We start from the raw sequence: 12,895 nt of genomic DNA on the forward strand, positions 1-12,895 counted from the left end.
AGCTTTAAGATAATTGGCACGAATAGCAGTCATAGTCACATCGTTAAAAATCCACAAGGTATCGATCAAAGGGTTGATAGGGATAAATGAATTGGAAGACAAAAGGGAAGGAGGGCAAAACGACAGATTCTTTGAGATGAAAAAGTCAAACAAAAAAAAAACCGGAAAGCATGGAAAGCAACATGTCACATATTAACCATCCCCAGTGGCAGGCTAAAAAGGAACAAAGTTACAAGGTTCTAAGAGCACATTCCAGAGAAGAGCATTTGATGTAAGGTGCTAGTAAAACAAGTTTTTGAATGTCATAAGTGTGCAATAGCACATTATCAAAACTTTTTAGTCTTGTACTCAAATCCTCCTACAATAAAGACCACCATTCCATTAGCCTTCCTAATAGCTTGCTGCACGTAAATGCAAGCATTCAGTGTCATATCGACAAGAACACCTACTTCTTTTTGTAAAACTACTTCTTACCATCCTACCTCTTATCATGTAAGAAATCCACTGCACATCTTGGTTCTTCTATCAAAACAGATGGATGACCTCATATTTTTACATGTTATAATCCTTTGTCATGTTCTAGCCCATTCATTAAGCCTGTTCACCTTTACATCCTTTAATCGTATGCCTCATGTCTCTTCACAACTTAGATTCCCATTTAACTTTATATCGTCTGCAAATTTGGAAATATTAAATTTGGTCCCCACATACAAATCATTGATATATATTATGTACAATGGGGGGAACATACTGATTCTTGTAGTACCCCTGTTAGACACAACCTGCCAACCCAAGAATCATATTCTGTCCTATTCTGTTTCTGCCTTTGTCAATCCTTAGTTCATGTCAGCAAATCACCTGCTTTACCATGTGCTTTAACTTTGCTAACCAACTTCCTCTGGGGTACTTTATCAAAAGCCTTCTGAAAATTCAAGAACAATGACAATTTCAAAAAACTTCAACAACTTTGTCAAACTTGATTTCTCATTCACAAATCCATGATGACTGTGCCCAATCAAAATATTATTATCCAAATGTTTCCATATATCACATCCTTTATACTAATGAAGTCTTGCATTGTTCCTACTATTGATGTATGGTTTACAGATCCACAGCTTCCTGTTCTTTCTCTCTCTCACATTCATACTGAGGTGACTGTTGCTCCCTCCCAATCTACGAATCACTTCAGATTCTAGAAAATGTTTGAAGGTGATCACCATGTTCAAGTGCAAGAGCTTCAACATCTTCAAGATTGCTTGTGTAGGAATATGGACTTTTTTTTTAAGTTCAGGAGTGTGGTGCTGGAAAAGCACAGCAGGGCAGGCAGCATCCGAGGAACAGAAGAATCGACGTTTCGGGCATAAGCCCTTCAGGGCTTATGCCCGAAATCTCGATTCACCTGCTCCTCAGATGTTGCCTGACGTGCTGTGTTTTTCCAGCACCACACCTTGACTCTAATCTCCAGCATCTGGAGTCCTCACTTTCTCCTATTTTTAAGTTATCAGCTTTGATATTGGAATAATTGTTGAGGGTTTATATACTGCTCTGTGTGTAGATTAGTTTGCTTCTTGCACTATTCATTATAAATTAAATTAAGCAGACCCATATAACATTATCTATAAGATAAAGCAAATTGAAACGAGACTATATCTCTCTCACCTGTATTCAACTAACTGATAAAACTCTTAAAACTTCAATTTATTCAGCAAAGTGGAGATGAATTATTAATTCTCAATAATTTTCTTCGATATAGGTACTGAATGGAATGTAATCTGACCTACACAAAAACCCAATAAATAACGTATGTCACATGGTGGAAAAAGTAGAATACTCCCTGCTGACTGCATGGAGGCCAGGTTCCCATGACCAAGTCACCCTTTATTTACATGTGCACTGTATACACTGGCTGCGGTCAATCCCTGAAGTGAGGAGACACTGAATCCTCTTTTTTTTAATTTTATTAAAAATACACAGTTTACAAAACATTAACAGCTGTATACAGAGAAATAGCAATTTTACAAGGGAGAAGAGTGGCAAAGCCAGGCCCCAAACCCTACCGTTCAGTCCTCTGTTTATTTTGTTTTTGTTTTTTTTCTATTTTTCTTCTTTTTAACCCCCACACTACCGCCTAAGTGCGGTAGTGCTTATTTTATCCCCAGCACCCATGGTGTGTGTGTGCGCAGGTGTGAGACACAGTGAAAGACACAAAGTGCACGAATCTTTATTCAATTTCCACCACCAGGAAGATAGGAAAACACCCGAGTGACCAGTGCAGTCCTTTGTTTATTTATTTATTTATTTTTCTTTCTTTTTCTTTTTTTAACCCCCACACTACCACCTAAGTGCGGTAGTGCTTATTTTTTTCCCCAGCACCCATGGTGTGTGTGTGCAGGTGTGAGAAGTCCTCTGTTTATTTTTTTTTTTATATAGACCCAGCAAGCCCCCGCCCCTACCCACCTTCCGGTTCCTCCCAGTTGTTTTTTTTTTTGTTTTGTTTTTCCCCTTTAACCCCCACACTACCACCTAAGTGCGGTAGTGCTTATTTTATCCCCAGCAGATGTCCTCTTTTATTTTTTATTTTTTTAAATTACATTCCTGTGTGTATTTTTTTTTTCTTTTTTCTCTTTTACACTACCACCTAAGTGCGGTAGTGCTTATTTTATCCCCAGAACCCATGGTGTGTGTGTGTGCAGGTGTGAGACACAGTGAAAGTCCTCTGTTTATATCTGTCAGCCCAGGCTCCCTGATTGGCCCAGGTTAACTACTCCAATCAAGAATCTCATAGTCAATAAAATCCATCTGGTTCCAATCAGGGTATCAACATTGCCTCTAATTTCTCCAGCCGCTGTGTGGAACTGGGAAGTCAGGACATGGCTCGAGAAACTGAAAGTGAATGCACCAACTTGCATCAGCAGTCCGGTTGGCATGTGTGTACCTCGGAGTGGAATGTGGCTCCCTGTATTACTATGACAATTTTATTTAAACTTAACATCAAGCCTAGGCTCCTTTTTCTCCTTGCTACCTTACAATTACTGCTCCACTCAAAAACCCTCTGCCTGTGCAGCAAAGGGTTGACTATAACTTGTCTGGAATAGTAGTTACTGAGTATGTGCGGAAGGCGTTACATTTTGCTGAGGCCAGCACAAGATGAACTGGGACCTGAGTATGTCACGTCTCTGTCAGGCTCTTCCTTACACTTTCTAGTGAACTGCATGGTTTTCAATAGAACATGTACCTAAGTGTTGACCTGATCTTACTAAACAATTCAACTATAATAATATTGCTTTCCCCAAATGAATATGATTACTGGTGAAAATCTGTCAAAAGTGTAAACGTCAGCCTCAAAGGAATCATTTAATTGAAAAAAATTGAGATTTGATAAGGTACCCAGGTAATGTAAGTCTTTCTTTCGAAGCTTTTTTTTTAAGGTTGGCTATAGCCTTGTGAATTAGAACTTGATGCCAATTCCAACTGGAGGATAATTGTGCCTTTTATCTTGATGTCCAATGCATTTTGAGAGCATTGTTAATATTCCAAAGTGGACACCGGAAACACATCAGTGCATTAGGAAACACAGAAAAGAACAAAACTCATTTAGATCGATAGCCTGGCACAATGACCTGTCATTCATGTTTAGTTAATCCAGGTTGCCATTGAAACACTGACATAAATTTTATATATACTTTGATTCTCCAACATCACAATAACAAGTTCTGAGTTGAACTTGCTGGCAACTGGGTTGTCTTTCCCACCTGCAGAATGCTCCCTTACTGCCTGTGGGCCTCCTATCTCATTCAGGAAAATGAGTGAGCTACTGTTACTGCTGATGGCCTAATCTGAAGGCCAGTGGCTCTGAAACCTCAGCAGGGTGCCCAGGCGAGGTGGGAGCTGCAGAAAGACACTGCAGACTTCAGAAGTTGGGCCAGGTAGATTGCTTTGAAATACTCATAAGTAAAATCCTAGGGTTGAATGTTGGAAGGAATGCCCCTCCAGGGAAATCGATGAGGATGTGAGACTGCCTTTTCTTCTCATGGTAGTCTCTTTGGACCATTCAGCCTGGAGCTTACTTGCAACCCGGCAGCTACTTCCATTTAACCAGCTGCACCTTATTAAACTTTAATTAGACTTTGTATCATAGTAATTCATTGGCCACCTCCTTGAAATGGGCACAGCTTCTCCACATCCAGTTCTGCCACTGGGAAAATGCCCTGATGCCAATGGAACCACATTGGTGAGCAAACTTAATGTGGCTGACTTGAATTTGTCTGGCATGCCCATCTCCTGGACGCTGGGAAAATCCTGTCACTGAGTGCTGACTAAGCCCTTGTAGCAGGTACACCTACCTTTGGAAGGCTCTGTCCCTGACACTATCCTCTAATCATTCTTCATCTTGTTTGGATGGAAAGCAATCAGCCCTTATGTTTCTTTTAGCATTCCACTAGTGTCCTAAAAAAGGTACTGCAGAAAAATAATGGCATCAATATGGAATGTCAGGGCCGCACTCTCACTGTCCGATTTTTAAAGTTTGCCCTAGACGTCTGAAGGCAAAACATTATTTCGGTCATATCCCTCTGAAACTTGAGCTGGATTCAGACTGTGTTGTGGTCATTATAAAATTACTTAGAGCAGGTTGACCTTGTGTAAATAAATTTCATCCTTGTGAGATGTACACTGCAATATACAGAATTACCAATAAGTCAAAATCAACACTATAGCCATTTTGTTCCCAATCTGTTCCCAAAAATACAATCTAAATCCAAACCTGCAGCAGAGATCTACATAACTGATACCTAGTGCACTCCAATAATGTATTAGTATTGCGAGGGCAGCAATATCATTTTTGAATCAAATTGAGAAAGGAACAGTCAATCCTGGTCATGCAAGATTGGAACATCTTCCTCAACATCCCTTAATATCTTATTCCATCACTCATGGATTAATTGTTGCTTTTTTTGTCTTCTCCATCCTACAATTACTTTTTAATTCATATCTCGTCTATCAATACATACCGCATACTGCTATCCATGGTTTATTTTCTCATTTCCCATCCAACACTCTTGTGGTATCCCATGATAAAAACAAATCCAAAGGTTAACTGGTGAGTCTTGGCACACAGAGCATGAAAAAGTAACTGAATGAAATTTGCTTAAATTGATTTTTCATGGACGACACAGAGCTCCAGCTTTGTGCCAGTATAAAAGTAATAATGTCAAATTGGCTTTCCACTTACAATACAGACTGCCTATCCTCTATTATCCATTTTGCATCATCTTGCAAAATCAAAATAATATCAATTCATAGAGTTTCTTCTTCTGATGTCTGTTTATGCAGATTTATTTGTATTCAGAGTGTACAACGGACTTGAAGAACATACTCAGAATACTGAAAAAGTATGTTTTTCTGTTCCTCCTTTGTAATTACGATGCTAAACTACACTGAACAGTAATGAATACACCTTTCCAATGAGAACACTTTTGTTTCAGTGTGTGTTGGTAACACAGAGCATATGAATATACTGTATCAGCTACCTGCTTAACTGTGAACTATAGAACTGCTATCTCTGCTGGAGATTCTTTTTGAAATTATGAATGGAATATTATGTCCTTATAATGCTCGCAGATATCCAGTGGCATTGCTTACAGCTGTACTGGGATCTAGAACATTACTGAGTTGCTTACCGGTGAACCTGTCTTATTTGATTACTGCTCACCTATTCACTGTTGGAATTCAGATGTTTTACACTTCATGTGAATTGCTGGTAATTCCTGGTAAATCCCAGTTTCAAAAGATCAGAACAGCCAAGAAGGTAACAGTACCAGCCATCCAGCCAACTGAGCTAATCAACCCCCATTGGATCACAGTCAAGTTTGACCATCTTTTTACCTGGCAGAACTGGTCAGGCTCACAATTATGAGCAAAATAAATAAGTGGAGGAATAGGCCATCTAGTTCCTCGGGCCTGCTCTGACACTCATTAAAGTTGATCTGATCTTGCCCTCAACTCCATGTTCCTGCCTCTTTCTTATATATCTAGACATTCCAGTAATTCAATAATCTGTCTATGTAGATCTTGACTATATTCAATGACTCAGTCTCTACAGCTCTTGAGCATAAAGAATTCAGAACCCTTTAAGAGAGGAAATGCCTAATCTCTGTCTTAGTTAGATGACCCCTTGTGCTGAAGCTATGTCCCCCTCGCCTAGTTCTAGACTCCCCATGATGGAGAACATCGCCATAGCATCTAGCATGACAAGCTCCCTCAGAATCTTCTATATTATGCTTCAATAAGATCATCTTTCATGCTTCTAAAGTCCGCTGTCATAGGTCCAACTTTATAGGCAAAAACCTTTCCTCACTTTACAACCATCCTAGCAATTATCGTCCTCTGAACTGCCTCCAATACAAACAAATCCTCCTTACATACAGAGACCATATTAACACAGAGCTTTTCTATAAAGGCATTCAGAATAGAATTGCCATTAAGGGATGTTCAGGGAAAACAAAGCAGCAAAATAAAGAACTATTTGTGTGCCCTTGATAATTTCACTCTGTATCCCAACAAGAAGGAATACAAGAAGTTAGAATTAAGGTTAGGACCTGGTGCCTGCTTTCCAATCTAACACACATTCCTAAGATTCTGTACCATGGTACTTTTGTACCTAAGATGGCGCTGTAAGTGGCGATTTGTAATTTGTTTTACTGTACTCACATGAGTACATGTCAATTAACCTATTTCAATTTAAACACATGACAAAGGGGCTGGAGTGAAGTTGTGTTGCTGTGAGTGAGTAAGAAGTAGGGACATCTCTAACTTAAGGGGCAGACCACTCTGGTAACTGAGCGCAGCAGTTTCACTTAAAGAGGGGATTCTGTGATAGCAAGCAACATAATACTGAATTTACTGGTTAAGTTATGCAAGTAATGAATATGTAGAAGTGACTTAAAAGTTACAATCTCATTTGAGTCAGAAAACAATGATAAACCATTTAACACATGCACATGGGTTTTGATGTATGGGTATCTGTTAATGGCTTTCTTACCTTGTCATTATTTCTAAATATCCATCTTACACTATCACATGCGAAAGTTATACTTCTCTAACATGAAACACATTATTTTTCCAGCAAAATCTGATTGAACACATTCTTGAAATCTTGGTCAACAGGAGCAAAAGCGAGGCAGACATTTTATTTAAATACACTCAATAGCAATCAATCATGCTCAAAATGTTCACCGTGCATCCAAATACAAGAGGTCAAACAATGCCTCAAGACATTACTTCTGTATGACTCATTCTTGATTTGGTTTAGGATTTTCTATTTTTTCTACAAACATATCTGAAAAATCAATAAAACTCCAAAAATGTCCAGGATGAAAATCTGAACTGTACATTGTTTTGAAAGGACAGGTGACACATTGGCATAAATAGGTCTTAGTAAATGTAATTGGACAATACCAATCCAGTTCTTGGTGTCAGACAAACCTGCGCTACATTTATGACCAATTAACATCAAGTAGGCAATTCCTGGAAGGAGCAAGATACTTGGAATGGTAATAGAAAACATGTTAAATTGGAGCAATGAGTGCTTTTCAGAGACTCTGTGCAGGGCTGAGTAAAGGAAATGGTTACATTATATCAAGTCATGCCTTGCTTATGATGTGGAGATGCAGGTGTTGGACTGGGTGTACAAAGTTAAAAATCACACAACACCAGGTTATAGTCCAACAAGTTTATTTGGAGGGAGTAGCTTTCAAAGCACTGTTTTTTCATCAGGTAGTTGTCCTAGTTTGGGTTACTGAACATAGATATAGAGAGCGGCAATTCCCCAGTCCTGTGAAAATGGGTTTTAGAAAGTGTTGGCAAATCCAGTTGGGACAGCTCCCCAATGCTACCCCAATTTTAAGTAGCTTGCAAAGCAAAAAGCAACCATAAGAGCAGACTGCTGATACCATAGATATTAGCAGACAGGGCAATGAAACCAATTAAATCCCAATTTATATTCATTTACCCCAGCTCAACAACTTTGCCAAAAAAAATCCCACCGTGTCAGGAATATATCAGCATGCTGAATGGACCCGCCCCCCTCCCCCTCCCCACTAAGGTTTGGACTGACACGAATGACTGAATTATCTGGCAGCATCCGGGAGCCACAGTGCTTGAGAAAGGCTGTTAGCACTCTTCTGGAGGAGTCCACCCTCCACCCTGAGGTCCCTTGCAGCACTTTGTCACCATTTTGGCATTGAAGAGAGGTTTTGAAGTGGTCCCAGGGCTTCCCTTCTCCTAGCCAGCAGTGCTTACCTTTTTCCAAGCACTGTTGTGGGACCTCCTACTTCCCTGGTTCACTCACTGTCCTTAATTCATTTTGATTCCAGTTTGTCCACAGCTTCTTAGTGCTAAGCTCAGTCAAATAGCACCTTGTTATCCATGACAGTCGCTCTCACCTTGCCTTTGGAATTCAGTTCACGGCCGTAATTAGGTTGGGGTTGATGGCTCTGGTGTAATCCAAATTGAACTCCAGTGAACAGGTTCTTGTCAAGCAGATGCTGCTTAATAGCACTGTTGGTGATCCCTCTAATCACCTCACTCACATTCAAAAGTAGACTGATGGTGTAGTAACTGGCTAGGTTGGACTTCTCTGCTTTTAGGTACAAGACATATCTGGGCAATATTCCACATTATCAGGAAGATACTAGTGTTGTATCTGTACTGGAACAGCTAGGCTAAGGGCAAGGCAAACTTGGAAGCATATGTCTTCAGGATTATTGTGAGAACCTTGTCAGGTCCCATAGCTTTGTAGTATCCAGTGCTTCCTGGTGCTTTTTAATGCCATGTGGAGTGAAACAAGTTGTCCCAAGTCTGGCATCTTCGATGCTGGCATTTTCTCCAGGAAGCAGAGAAAGATCATTTACTTAGCACTTTTGGCTGAAGATTGATACAAATGCTTCAGTCTTATCTTTTGCACTGATATGCTGGGCTCCCCCATCATGGAGAATGGGGATATTTTGTTGTGCTTACTCCTCCATTGGAGTTGTTTAATTGTCCACACCACTATTCATGACTGGATGTGGTAGGACTGCAGAGCTTAGATTTGATCTATTCTTTGTGGAATCACTTAGCACTGTCTCTCACTTGCTGCTTAGGCTGTTTGTTACCAATTTGTCTGGTTTTATAGCTTCACCTCATGTGAGGTACGTCTGATGCTCCTCCTGTCATGTCCTCTTGCACTCCCATAATCATCTCACTCACTTGATGGTAATGGTAGAGTAGTGCATTATGCTGAAAAACAGATTATGCTGAAATATAATTCTGCCATTGTTGATGGCTCACAGTGCCTCACAGATGCCCAGTCTTGAGTTGGTAGATCTTTTCGAAATCTGTCTCATTTAGGAGGTGATATGGTTGAGCACAAGATGGAGGCTATTCTCAATGTGAAGGCAAATTTTTGTCTCCACAAGGACTGTGCAATAGCCACTCTTACTGATATTGTCAGATGTACCTGCAGCTGGCAGATTGGTAAGGATGAGGTCACGTATGTTTTTTCCTCACCACCTGCCGCTGACCCAGTCTCGCAGCTATGTCCTTTTGGACTTGACCAGCTCAGTTAGTAGTACTGCTGCCGAGCCACTCTTGTTGGTGTACATTCTCTTTCTTGGGCACCCTCAATGCTATGTCCAAATACTGCTCGATATGGAGGATCACAGTTTTGTCAGCCCAGTGGAGCCGTACATGGTAATCAGCAGGAGCTTTCCTTACCCATGTTTGCCCTGGGAGAGATTTCTTAGGGTCCGCAGTCAATGTTAAAGACTCCCAGGGCAACTGTTTCTTGACTGTGTACCACTGTCTCTGTTAGCTCTGTCCTGCTGATGAAGCAGGATATTTGTAGGATTGGTGATAGTGGTGTCTGGGACTGCCTGTGTAAGGAATGATTCCATAAGAATTACTATGTCAGGTAGTTGGTCAGTGAGATAGCTCTCCCATCTTTGGTACTAGCTCCCAGATATTAGTAATGAGGATTCTTACGGGGTTGACATGGATGAGTTTGCCTTTGTTGCTTTCGGGTTCTTCATCAATGCCAGGTGAACTGGCCAGTTCTCTTGTTTTTGAGACTTTTTAGCTTTGAAAGCTTGCCAGGCTATTTCAGAGGGCAATTAAGAGTCAACAACATTTCTGTAGTCATGGCAAATCTTTTTCAAGATTTACTTGATCAACATCTTATTGTTTCATCCACAACAAAAGGAACTCAAAAATGTTTCAATGTGCAAGAAAACAAATCATCCTTTTGACCAGATATTGTTTTAAAGGAGTAGGAGTTATATTGAAAGCCTAAGGTATGTTTTCACATGTCTTAGTTGCAGGAGTTTGTAAGTAGGTCACCTGCCTATTGTTATTTTCAAAAGATATCTTAAAGCTGAGCTAAGCTTCTAAACTGGATGTTGTTTACTGAGTCATACAAATTAATACGACAGTTCCACAAATGAACTCTCTGCATAAAACTTGCTCAATTCAAGTGAAAATAAACTGTTTTCAATTTGACCTTTTTTTACTATGGCTTGTTTTCTTCCCTGTTGAATTCCTTTCCATGTAATTTTTCAGACTTCTATCAGTAAGATCCAAATGGAGCAATGATAAACTAGTGAGTGTCCTAAGCTCACATCTTTCACAGCTTTCCCTTCAGCTTCATAGAAAGTTCTCTCACTTTCACTCAGTGTCTCTTGTTCTCCACCTCGAACCCCATTTCCAACCCTCTCACCATCATACAGCTCACTGCCCCCTCCAGACAGGGAGTATGCAATTCACTTGCAGCCACACTGAGAAAATCCTACCTGATATTGCAAACAAAGCAGATTCAAACCTGGTTATGACTTGGATGGGAGACCGACAGGACAGACCCAGCAGAGGTGAAGGAATAATGGTATACAGTGGGATGGAGCACTCAACGTTGACTCCAGACCCCACAAAGTCTCCTGGCTTCAGGTTAAACATGGGCATGAGAATACCCGATAAAGTACTTATTGGGATTTTGGCTGTAGGCTCGGTTCATAGCACTCTCACCACTCAGTTAGAATATTTTGGGTTCAAGTCCCACTCCAGGACTGGACACAAAGTTAAAAAAAAAACTTGATACTCCAGTGAGGGATAGCTGCATCTTTCAAGTGAGACAGTAAATTGAGGGTCTGCGTGGTTTGGGCGTAACTAACAGAGAATATAGCATTATTTTTAAAAAGATTAGAGAACCCCAGAAATCCTGCTCAACAATTAACGTCACAAAAACAGATGATGATCTGTTCATTGTCATACTCCTGTTTCTGTGCTCACACTGGCACTGTATCTCCTCCATGACAGTATAAACGACACTTCAATAAAAGCACTTCATTAGCTGTGAAGTACTTTGAGATGGTGGTTGTGAAAACCACTGTACAAATGCAAGTCTTTCTTTCTGTGTGGAATATCCTGTTTACATATCTCTCCTATGACTGTCAGTCAATACTATCCCGACAGCCATTTTGAAAACTTCAGTTTCTAATAATGGGGAAAGATTTTGAGCTTTTCTGAAAAGTTAAGACAAGACTAATCATCAACTCCACAACTCCTCATTATTTCGAATAACCCAATCTGCAAATCAGAATGACAAATCACAGCCTTAGTGTGGGTGGTTATCTCATTGTGTTATTTTTAATCAGTCATGGTGTGGAGGTGCCAGTATTGGACTGGGGTAGACAAAATCACACAACACCAGGTTATAGTCCAACAGGTTTATTTGAAATTGTAAGCTTTCGGAGCACAAGGGAAGTGATAAAGGAGCAGTGCTCTAGAAGCTTGTGATTTCAAATAAACCTGTTGGACGAGAACCTGGTGTCATGTGCCTTCTGACATTTGGCATGAGTTACAGCTCTAGTAGCACTGTTTCCACTTTAATGAGTTACTACTTGCTAAGTACATCCAACATGGATGCCAACACATTCGAATGTTAATAATTCATTAATGATGCAACATTAATGATTCAAATAAGGAAAAGTGTCAGAAGTCTCATGGTACCAAGTTATAGGCCAATAAGATTATTTGAAATCACAAGCTTTCAGAGAGTAACCCCTTCATCACCTCCCTTGTACTCCGAAAGCTTGCAATTTCAAATAAACATGTTGGACTATAACTTGGTGTCTTGTGATGTCTGATTTTTGCAGTACAGCAAAACATAGAGTCATAGAGATGTACAGCATTGAAACAGATCCTTCGGTCCAACACGCCCATCCCAACCACCTGCTAGTTCCACCTGCCAGAACCTGGCCCATGGAGGTCCTGGAGAGTGTTGCTGAACAAAGAGACTGTGGAGTGCAGCTTCAGAGCTCCTTGAAAGTGGAGTCGCAGGTAGATAGGATAATGAAGAAGGCGTTTGGTATGCTTTCCTTTATTGGTCAAAGTATTGAGTACAAGAGTTGGGAGGTCATGTTGTGGCTGCACAGGACATTGGTTAGGCCACTGTTGGAATATTGCGTGCAATTCTGGTCTCCTTCCTGTTGGAAAGATGTTATCATAGAGTCATAGAGATGTCCAGCATGGAAACAGACCCTTCGGTCCAACCCGTCCATGCCGACCAGATATCCCAACCCAATCTAGTCCCACCTGCCAGCACCAGGCCCATATCCCTCCAAACCCTTCCTATTCATATACCCATCCAAATGCCTCTTAAATGTTGCAATTATACCAGCTTCCACAACTTCTTCTGGCAGCTCATTCCATACACATACCATCCTCTGCGTGAAAAAGTTGCCCCTTAGGTCTCTTTAATATCTTTCCCCTCTCACCCTAAACCTATGCTCTCTAGTTCTGGACTCCCGGACCCCAGGGAAAAGACTTTGCCTATTTACCCTATCCATGCCCCTCATAATTTTGTAAA

General features: G+C 40.6%; 1 protein-coding gene across 3 annotated transcripts in view; it reads right to left on the bottom strand.

The window, feature by feature from the left end:
• LOC122554316 (phosphatidylinositol 3-kinase regulatory subunit alpha-like) overlaps window positions 1–12,895 on the bottom strand; it is a 475,560-nt gene that overhangs the window by 157,549 nt on the left and 305,116 nt on the right. The gene's annotated exons all lie outside the window — the stretch shown is intronic.

The sequence above is a fragment of the Chiloscyllium plagiosum genome, chromosome 11, assembly GCF_004010195.1.
Source record: "Chiloscyllium plagiosum isolate BGI_BamShark_2017 chromosome 11, ASM401019v2, whole genome shotgun sequence".
NCBI lineage: Eukaryota > Metazoa > Chordata > Chondrichthyes > Orectolobiformes > Hemiscylliidae > Chiloscyllium > Chiloscyllium plagiosum.